The following is an 8,690-nucleotide window of genomic DNA, read 5'->3' as shown; positions in this document are numbered from 1 at the left end:
ATAGGCAAGTTAATATATTAAAAATAAAAATATGTTTTGAATAAAAAAAGGCAGGTGGTCAGTGGGTATTATTTGAGAAACATTTTTTCAGAGCGAAGTTGCTCAAACTTTTTAGTCTCAGGATTCCTTTACGCTGTTACAAATTACCAAGAACCTTAGAAAGCATTTGTTTATGTGGTAAATAATATCTGATATATAGTAGCTACTGATATTTGTGGTATTAAAAGTAAAACTGAGAAATGTTTACAATATTTAACCCGTTTGAAAATACCAAGAATAAACACATTACCTGTTAATCAGGTAACATTTTATAAAATATAATTTTATTTTCCAAATTAAAAACATTTAGGGAAAACAAGATATACTATTGCATATTTTTAAAAATCTCCTTAATGCCTAGCTTAATAATTCTCTTATCTGTTTCTACATTCAGTCTGTTGTGATATGATATTTTAGTTGAAGTATATGAAGAACATCAGACCTTACAAAAATACATGGTAAGAAAAAGGAGAACCTTGGAGACTCCCTGAAAGGATCTTGAAGATCCCCATGGTCATGGGACCATACTTTGAGTCCCTGTTTTGTAGGAATAGCTGTTTTTACTGTGAGAGAGTTCTATATTCATCAGTTTTTTTTTTGACAATCAAAGTTTAGAGAAACTGAGGATCATTAAAAATGAATTTATTTCTTAGATTACTTAGGGTGGGGAAAATTATTTTATAAATATTACCGCAGTCACTCTTTCATTAATTTACTTTATTAGGTTTAAAGTACTATTGAAATATAAAAAAGAAGTGTAGGTGATGGGGAAGAATTTTGTTTAAAGAAATTGGGTTTTAGAACAATGATTAGATTGAGGGTAGAGTGGTTTCAATAGGCAGTGAGGAAGGAATACATTAGGTAGACAATTATAGGTAGAAAAAGTGGGAGAGCAGGGACCAATCTATAGTTCTTTATAGTAGATAGTTGTTTACAATTGAATAAATAACAATAATGGTAAGAAAGTGCTAATTGTAACTTTCTAAAAAGGGTGATTAATTTGCCTGATAAAACAATATTTTGTTCTGGTCACGTACCTCTTCAAATTTTCTTACATTTTTCGTTACTCTAAGTTTTAGTTCTGTAACCTAAAATTTACTGCCATGTTAGTGCAATAACTTTGACAAACATTATCTTATTTCTCATTTCTCTGTGGTAAAAGTGGAAGAACCTGAAAAGGAACTTAGAAAGAAGCAGCTGGGAAAGGTGAGAGGAAAACCTAGAGTGTGTGTTATCCTGGAAGCCAATTAAGGTAAGTGTTTCAAGAAAGAGGGAGTGATCCACTCTGTCAAATTACGCTAATCCATGAGGTTAAAATGAAGAATAATCATTGATCATGAGATTTAGTGACATGGAGGTCATTCATAACCTAGACAGGAAAAATTCCCATGGAGTGGTTGAGGTGAAAGTTGCATTGCTATGAATTCAGGAGAAACTGAGAAGAAAGGAGTTGAAAACTTTTTGTAAGTAGCTCTTTCCAGGAGTTTTGCTAAAACAGTAAGCAGAGAAATGGAGCAACAGATTTTAGAGGAAATGAGGTTAATACTGGTGGTTTCTTTTGGTTTATAAATGAGATAAATAATAGCATGTATATTTGCTTATTTTTTTGAGAGCTTCAGTGGTGAACTCCCAAGACATTAATCCTTTCCTCATAGAATCCATTATCTAGTTGGGGGAAATTATATTAAACAAATGATTACACAAATAATTAGAGTATAATTACCACACCTAACTTTTTCAAGGACATCAAGAAAGACTTCCCTATGTAAATGATACTAAGGTTGCACTTAGGGAGGGAATAGTACTTGAAAAGGTCTTGGGCAGAGGGAATATGGCCTATCAGGGATACTGACAGAAAGAAGCTACTGAGCTTGAAGTACAGACAGAGGGGAGAATGAATTTGGCAGAAGATAAAGAGGAAGAGTTAGTCAGTGGCTAAATTATTTAGGTTGGAGTTCATAGATATAGTTAAGGTCTTTGGTTATTATGCCATGTACCTTAGGGATTCTTGACTTTTATGTGTTTGGCATAACAAAAGTAAACTAGCCAAAACTGAAAGGTAAAAGATGGGACAGAGAAAGCAGAAAGGAAAGGTGAATTGCATTACCACTATTCATACTGCCACACACATGACATTAGGCCAAGTCTATCTGTAGTTTCATCATCAATTATTTTTTCTAATAAATACTAAATGTATTCAGTATTCACAGCATTGAGATATTTCTGTCTAACTGATCAAATCATATAGTAAGCAGGTCCAATTTGTTTGTTAATATGACCAGTAACAACAGATTGTCATTCCCTGCCTAATATCTTCCAGTGACTTTCTTTTAATCTCTTAAAAATAATATATTTTCCAACTTTTTCTTATGCAATTTTTAAGCACTTGGAAAACCTGAAGACTAACACCTATATACCCATAATGTAGAGTCAAGAACTTTTATCATTTTGTTCTAGTTGCTTTCTCCGTTTTGCTGCATAATTTGAAAGTGAGTTACAGACCTCATGATGCTTCATATGCACATATTGCAGCATATTTTGCCTAAAAATAAAGCCTTTCTCTGTAATCTCAGTATTATCATATTTAAGCTACTTAAAGTATTTTCCTATTATCTAATGCCTAATCAGTATTAGATATCTTTGATGCCTGCACCCAGTTTTTAAGTTTCATTGGAGTTTTTATACCATGAGAATTATTTATTTTAGGTGTACAGTTTGATGATTTACTGCAAATTTACAAAAGTTGTACAGCCATCATCTTAATCTGAGAACATTTCATCATTCTAGAAAGAAGTCTCTGATACATGTTTTTTTTAAATTGAACTAGGATTAAATAACGGTTATATCTCTTTAAAGTTTTTTTCCTAAAATAATTTTTCTTTTATTCCATGAAATTGATTTTTAGAAGAAATCAGCTGTTTGTTTTATGGAATCTTCTACATTCTAGATTTATCTGCCTGTTTTCTAATTATGTCACTTAACTTTTTCCTCTATCCATCTCCCAACTGCCACTCCCAGTATTTTCTATTAAAGTCCTGGTTAGACTCATTCTGATATATTTGGAATAAAACCCAAATTTGCTAATTATTTTCCTCCTCTAAAAAGTAAGCCCCATAAAGCGTTCTCTAATACCAGTGTGTGGTTCACAGTAGGATCTCAGTAAAAATTTGTTGAGTGAATGAATGAATCACCTACATTCAGATTATATATTTTTGCCATCCAGTTTCAACCTCAGCTTAAGACATTTTTCCATTTTAAATTTTCTCCCTCTGAGGATGAATACTGAGTGATCCCTCCACTTGGTTTTTCAAATCATGCCAGTTATGGAAATGTAGTCCTTTTTGATTCCAGTATGATAATGATAATATCAATTAGCACAGTTTTTGATGCTTCTGACCATTCCATGCTATTATTTTCAGTAGCCATCTATAATTTAGTTATGTTAACAAATGTACTCTGGCCTTTGGATTTTAAGGACATGTACATATATATAGACATTTCTAATGTGAGAAAATCTAAAACTCATATAAGTATATCCAGCTTCAATAAATAACTGTATTACTTTTGGCTGTTTCTCAGCCAGTATATTTGCATCAAATTCTCTGTTCTGTTTTCAGAAATACATTAAAAAATTTATGTGGGAGTGGCAGTTTGCAGAAGGCACTGATACATGTAAAACCAAGTAATGCTATTTAAAGCCATGCACAAATAGATATGTTTTGAATTATGTTCACTGGGAAAAAATAGTAAAGAACTCCCCTGGTATTTTGCTTCCTATGCTTAAGGCCTTATCTTTGATAACTTGTTAGATGACATGACAAATGTGTCTTGGCACTAGATGCTAGGGAATTGTTGACATATTTTAGATTGCAAATCAGTTTGTATGCACAGTGCATTGCCTCAAAGGGTGTATTATGGTCCTCTACTATAAAATATATTGCTTTAGTTTAAAACTAAAATGTAGATGAAATTATAAGAAATAAATGGAAAATCCAGTTTGATCTCACCATGAAAGTTTGAAATAATTTTTCGTTTGCATACTGGTCAAATCAAAATAAAATTGATTTTAGGTGTTCAGTGCTGAACAACACTAGCTTAATAAGATTGTAATTTGAAGAACCTTGTCAAGGATTTCTACAAAACTTACAAGACATTTGTTAAATAGGAGCGAGGACAATGGGCAGAGAACATAGGGCAAACCTTATTTGTTTGGGGTGTATTTTTATATGAGTAGTCATATCACACAGATGGAAAGAAACTAGTATTTTATTAGATTTGTTTCATGTAAGGTGACCCGTGGAATAGAGGGGCTGGAATTTTCAGCGCTCTAGGACATTTTGGTTACTTCATGTATAGTCATGTCCCACTATATCTGAACATAGTGCTCTAGAGCAAAATCTGTTGTCACGAAAGAATCAAGAAAGTTGCTAGTGAGTATCCAAAACATGAAATGCATTTTCAAAACAAGTACCTTCTTGGAAAATGCATATTTGAATTTGGTATTTATGTATATAATGGTTTTCTACAGAGGATTTCCTAAAGCATTGACACTGGAACTATAGAAACTGTTGTTATTTAGTTCATGACTTCTTGACTAGGGTAAAGTGCTAAAGGGACAAAGCTTGTGAATTTAGTTTCTCTGACGACCTTTACTCTTTTTATTAGACTATACTCTTAGACTTTCAGATAATTTCAGAAGTATATACAGGACAGATCCATTCCTGCTACTTGAGAAATAAATGGACTTTGTCGATGGTAACTCAGTCATATCACCTAGATGTCCGTTATAGTCAACACAGTATTCTATATATCATCTTTAAATAATTCCTGTCTGGTGCCAAGTACTTAATTTAAACTTAATATGTGATTGAATGAATTGAAAACATTTTATATATTTTGTAGCTCTGTCCATTGAGAAGGCCTAGAAGAAACAATACCCAATAGCAATGAGCACACCCAGTGCCAAGGTCTTGTTTCCTATTATAGTTCTACAGTAAAAGGAACCTGGGCTCTGTAGAAATGGCTGATTCTAGGGCTAATGCAAGGGTTATACAAAATTATACTGGAGCATCTTGTAAGAGCCAGCAAGTAAGGGAGTACTTAAGAAACAAAATGAGGGAGTTAATGTCAGAGTGACACAGGAGCTAACTAAAAGAGCTTTCCATGGCCAAAGCTGGAATAGTTTAAGCAACAAAATAAAATTGTATTGAAATATTACCCAAAGTATAAAATTAATAATCATGAATCCATACTCGTATAAATAAGTGACTTAACACATGGGGATGAATGGAAAAATCTCCTGTAACAGATGAGTTCCAGAAAATTTATGTGGGCATATCGCCATCAAGAAGTTGGAACGTAACTTCCCATTCTGTAAGTGTGGGCTGCACATAGTGACTTTTTTTCCAAAGAGTACAGTATGGAAATGGGAGGAAAATAATCTTAGAGTGGAGAAAGCTGATAAATACTACTTTGGTCAGGTGATCAAGGTTAGTAACCTTAGTGATAAGTTAGTAGTACATACCCTTGATATGATGTGATGAGAATGGTACTTTGCCTTTGTGTTATTTCTCCCAAAAACTTACAATCTAAGTATAGCTGTGATAAAAAAAAAAAAAAAAAACTAGACAAACCCAAATTGAAAAGCATTCTAGGCTAGGCACTGTGGCTCACGCCTGTAATCCCAGCATTTTGGAAGGCCAAGGCAGGTGGATCACTTGAGTCCAGGAGTTCGCGATCAGCCTTGGTGACATGGTGAAGCCCTGTCTCTACAAAAAAATGCAAAAATTAGCCAGATGTGGCTGCACGTGCCTGTAGTCTCAGCTACTCAGGAGGCTGATGCAACAGAATTGCTTGAGCCTAGGAGGCAGAGGTTTCAGTGAGCCAAAATGGTGTCACTGCACTCCAGCCTGGGCAACAGAGTGAGATCCTGTCTCAAAGATAAAATAAAATAAAATAAAATAAAATAAATATAAAATAAACACTCTATAAAATAAATATCTGATGATTACTCCTCAAGACAGTAACAGTCATCAAAAACAAATTCCTCTGTCACAGTTCAGAGGAGTCTAGGAGACACGATGCCTACTTGTAATATGGCATCTTAGATGGATTCCTGGGACAGTAAAAGGACTTAGCTGAAAACTAAGGAACTTTGAATAAGTATTGACTTTAATTAACAATAGTGTGTCAGTATTGGTTCATTAGTTGTGGTAGATGTTCCATATCAATGTAAGATATTAATGGTAAGAGAAACTAGATGCAGGGGATACAGGAATTCTCTGTACAATATTTGCAAATTTTCTGTAAACCTAAAACTATTTTAAATAAAAAGCATGTTTAAAAATACATATCACTTGATTGGCATAAAAGCTAAACAATAGTGATGATGTGTTTTTCTGAACACAAAATTCAAAATGTCTTACTATATTAAGGTAAATGAGAGGGTGAAGTGCTCATTTCTTCAAAACAAACATTTGACAAAAATTTATACTTGGAGCTTCTACCCTCTCACATCATGCTTTTCTATCTTCTCACTTCCATCTACAATATTTTGTTGCTTCTATAAGCTTTCAGATATCATCCTTAAGATGGCAGAGATTGACTGTTTGTCACTTGACAGTTCTGTAGAGGGAAGAAAGAGGAAGACATATTTTAAATTCTCACATTTTCCTTAGAATGACTAATGCTCCATGACAGAACTATGCTGGAGGGAATATACATGAGAAGAATTGTTTCCACACTGCACAGTTTTCTACCATGTTGATTCCAGTCAGGATAAGAGTGATAATTTCTGCTTCAGAACAGTCATGTTGACAACTAGAATAGGATGTGCTCATGCTTGGCTTTTATTTAGGAAAAAAAAGATATTATATTACACACCATTGCTAGAGCTATATATTTCATGGAAATTATGATATATGATTAAATTTTCCAAAAAACCCTCTTTATTTTTCATTTATCCTGTGACTTAGATTGCACTATTGTTATTTTCTATATTATCATCCAATGTGAAATGGCCAAACATATTGTGGTAATTAAAGATATTGTTATATGTGAAGATTATTGTCATTTTATAATTTGACAGACCCATGCCTATCTTAAATCCTTTCAGAAACTTTCTAAGATACATTTGTTTCAGCAGCATGGTAACTTACATGAGCTAGTGTGAACAAAGAACATTAAGGATTTTTTAAATAGGAGCCTCATCCAAATGCCCAGTTATTTGCAGAAGAGTTGAATGTTTCAGATTAAGGCTTAGAGGAATTGCCAGCTACTTTGAAAAAGATGTTTCAACTCAAATTTATGTATCTGTGAAAATTTATCTACAATTTTGCATCTCAGTGAAAATTCATTGGAATTATTTGTAATCTTTAAATGATGTAGAGGTGGCCTTTAAAATAACTAGTTTTAGTGATATTTGTGGTAGAAACTACATTGTGAAACATTAAAATATCTTTTCTGTGAGCTTACATTTATATTGACATTTACCTAAGTATGTTTCATAACAGATGGTATAATCATTTTCAAAAAGGAGAAATTGAGATGATTACTAGTTTATAAAAGTAATATGAATATTTTGCACTGTATTCAGCTTGTCCTTTGTACCTCAAGGCCTTAGCATCTGATATTCCTTCTGCTTGGGGCATTGAATCAATTTTGGCTCTTTTATTACTCCCATCCTGTTTAACTGCTTTTTCTGGCTAGCTCTGGTTTATGCCACAGGTCTCAGATGATATGTCAGTAATTCAGACTTGACCTTCCCTTCTGAATTATGTCTCTGTTTCTTTCATAGCATCCTGTACTTTTCCTTCATCTCCCCAATCATGATTATGATTATATACTCATTTGTTTCATATTTGTGTAATAACTATTACCTTTACTAAACTGTAATATCCATTGCATAGTATCTGGCACATAATATATGATCAAAAGGGAATTGTAAAAATCAATGAACAAATATTATTATAATATCCAGATTACTAGCATGATTGTCACAATTTACATCTAACCTTTATAGGATTTTACCGTATTTCATGAAAATAAGTAGACGTACAGAAAATCAAGTTACTCTTGTTCTATAATAGAAATAGAGAAGGTAAGCCACAATGCTTTTAAAACAGAGTATTTGAGCAAGAGACTTTGTTGGTGTTACTTTTTCTCTTTTCTCAATATGATTTATCCTCTAGGAAAGGATCATACAGATTCTTCAGTTCAGAATAACTCCAGCAACACTAACATGGTGACAACACCCTCTCCCATTCTCTGCTGTTACTCCAAATTTTAATTACTGGTCTCAAAACTCCTATCCTGTCTTAATCTCAGCAGACAGACGACCTTGGCACCTACCACTGAATGAAAATGAAGGCTATTATGGGAGAAATACTTCATCTTTCTCCCTTTTACCTTCTACCACCCTCCAAAAAATCCTGCATCCATTCCCTTTCTTTATTCTTTGCCTCTGCTCTTGGGAAAAGAAATTCTTTCTACCTCTGAGTTTAATTTCATTCCTTTCTGTTTTCTCTGTGATATTGCCACATTAGCTATTTCTTCTCTTACCTATGTTTTTAAAACATGTTTTCTTTGTACTTTATCCTTCTAGATGCCCTCTGAATATGCTCAAGTTTCTTCATGTAAAAAAAAAAAAAAAA

The 8,690-nt window shown here is 33.2% G+C and overlaps 1 protein-coding gene across 6 annotated transcripts in view; it reads left to right on the top strand.

The window, feature by feature from the left end:
• Positions 1-8,690, top strand: part of FAM133A (family with sequence similarity 133, member A) — a 39,097-nt gene that overhangs the window by 23,540 nt on the left and 6,867 nt on the right. For 4 of the 6 annotated variants that reach the window (XM_011966648.1, XM_011966647.1, XM_011966649.1 and 1 more), the window contains one exon: positions 1,202-1,291. The exons of 1 other annotated variant lie outside the window; for it this stretch is intronic. The gene's annotated coding sequence lies outside the window, so the exon portion shown is untranslated. The remainder of the gene's footprint in view (positions 1-1,201; positions 1,292-8,690) is intronic. One more of the 6 variants, XM_011966650.1, reaches the window with a different exon arrangement.

The sequence above is a fragment of the Mandrillus leucophaeus genome, unplaced genomic scaffold (assembly GCF_000951045.1).
Source record: "Mandrillus leucophaeus isolate KB7577 unplaced genomic scaffold, Mleu.le_1.0 Scaffold769, whole genome shotgun sequence".
NCBI classification, from domain to species: domain Eukaryota; kingdom Metazoa; phylum Chordata; class Mammalia; order Primates; family Cercopithecidae; genus Mandrillus; species Mandrillus leucophaeus.
This window is presented reverse-complemented; position numbering and strand designations above follow the sequence as displayed.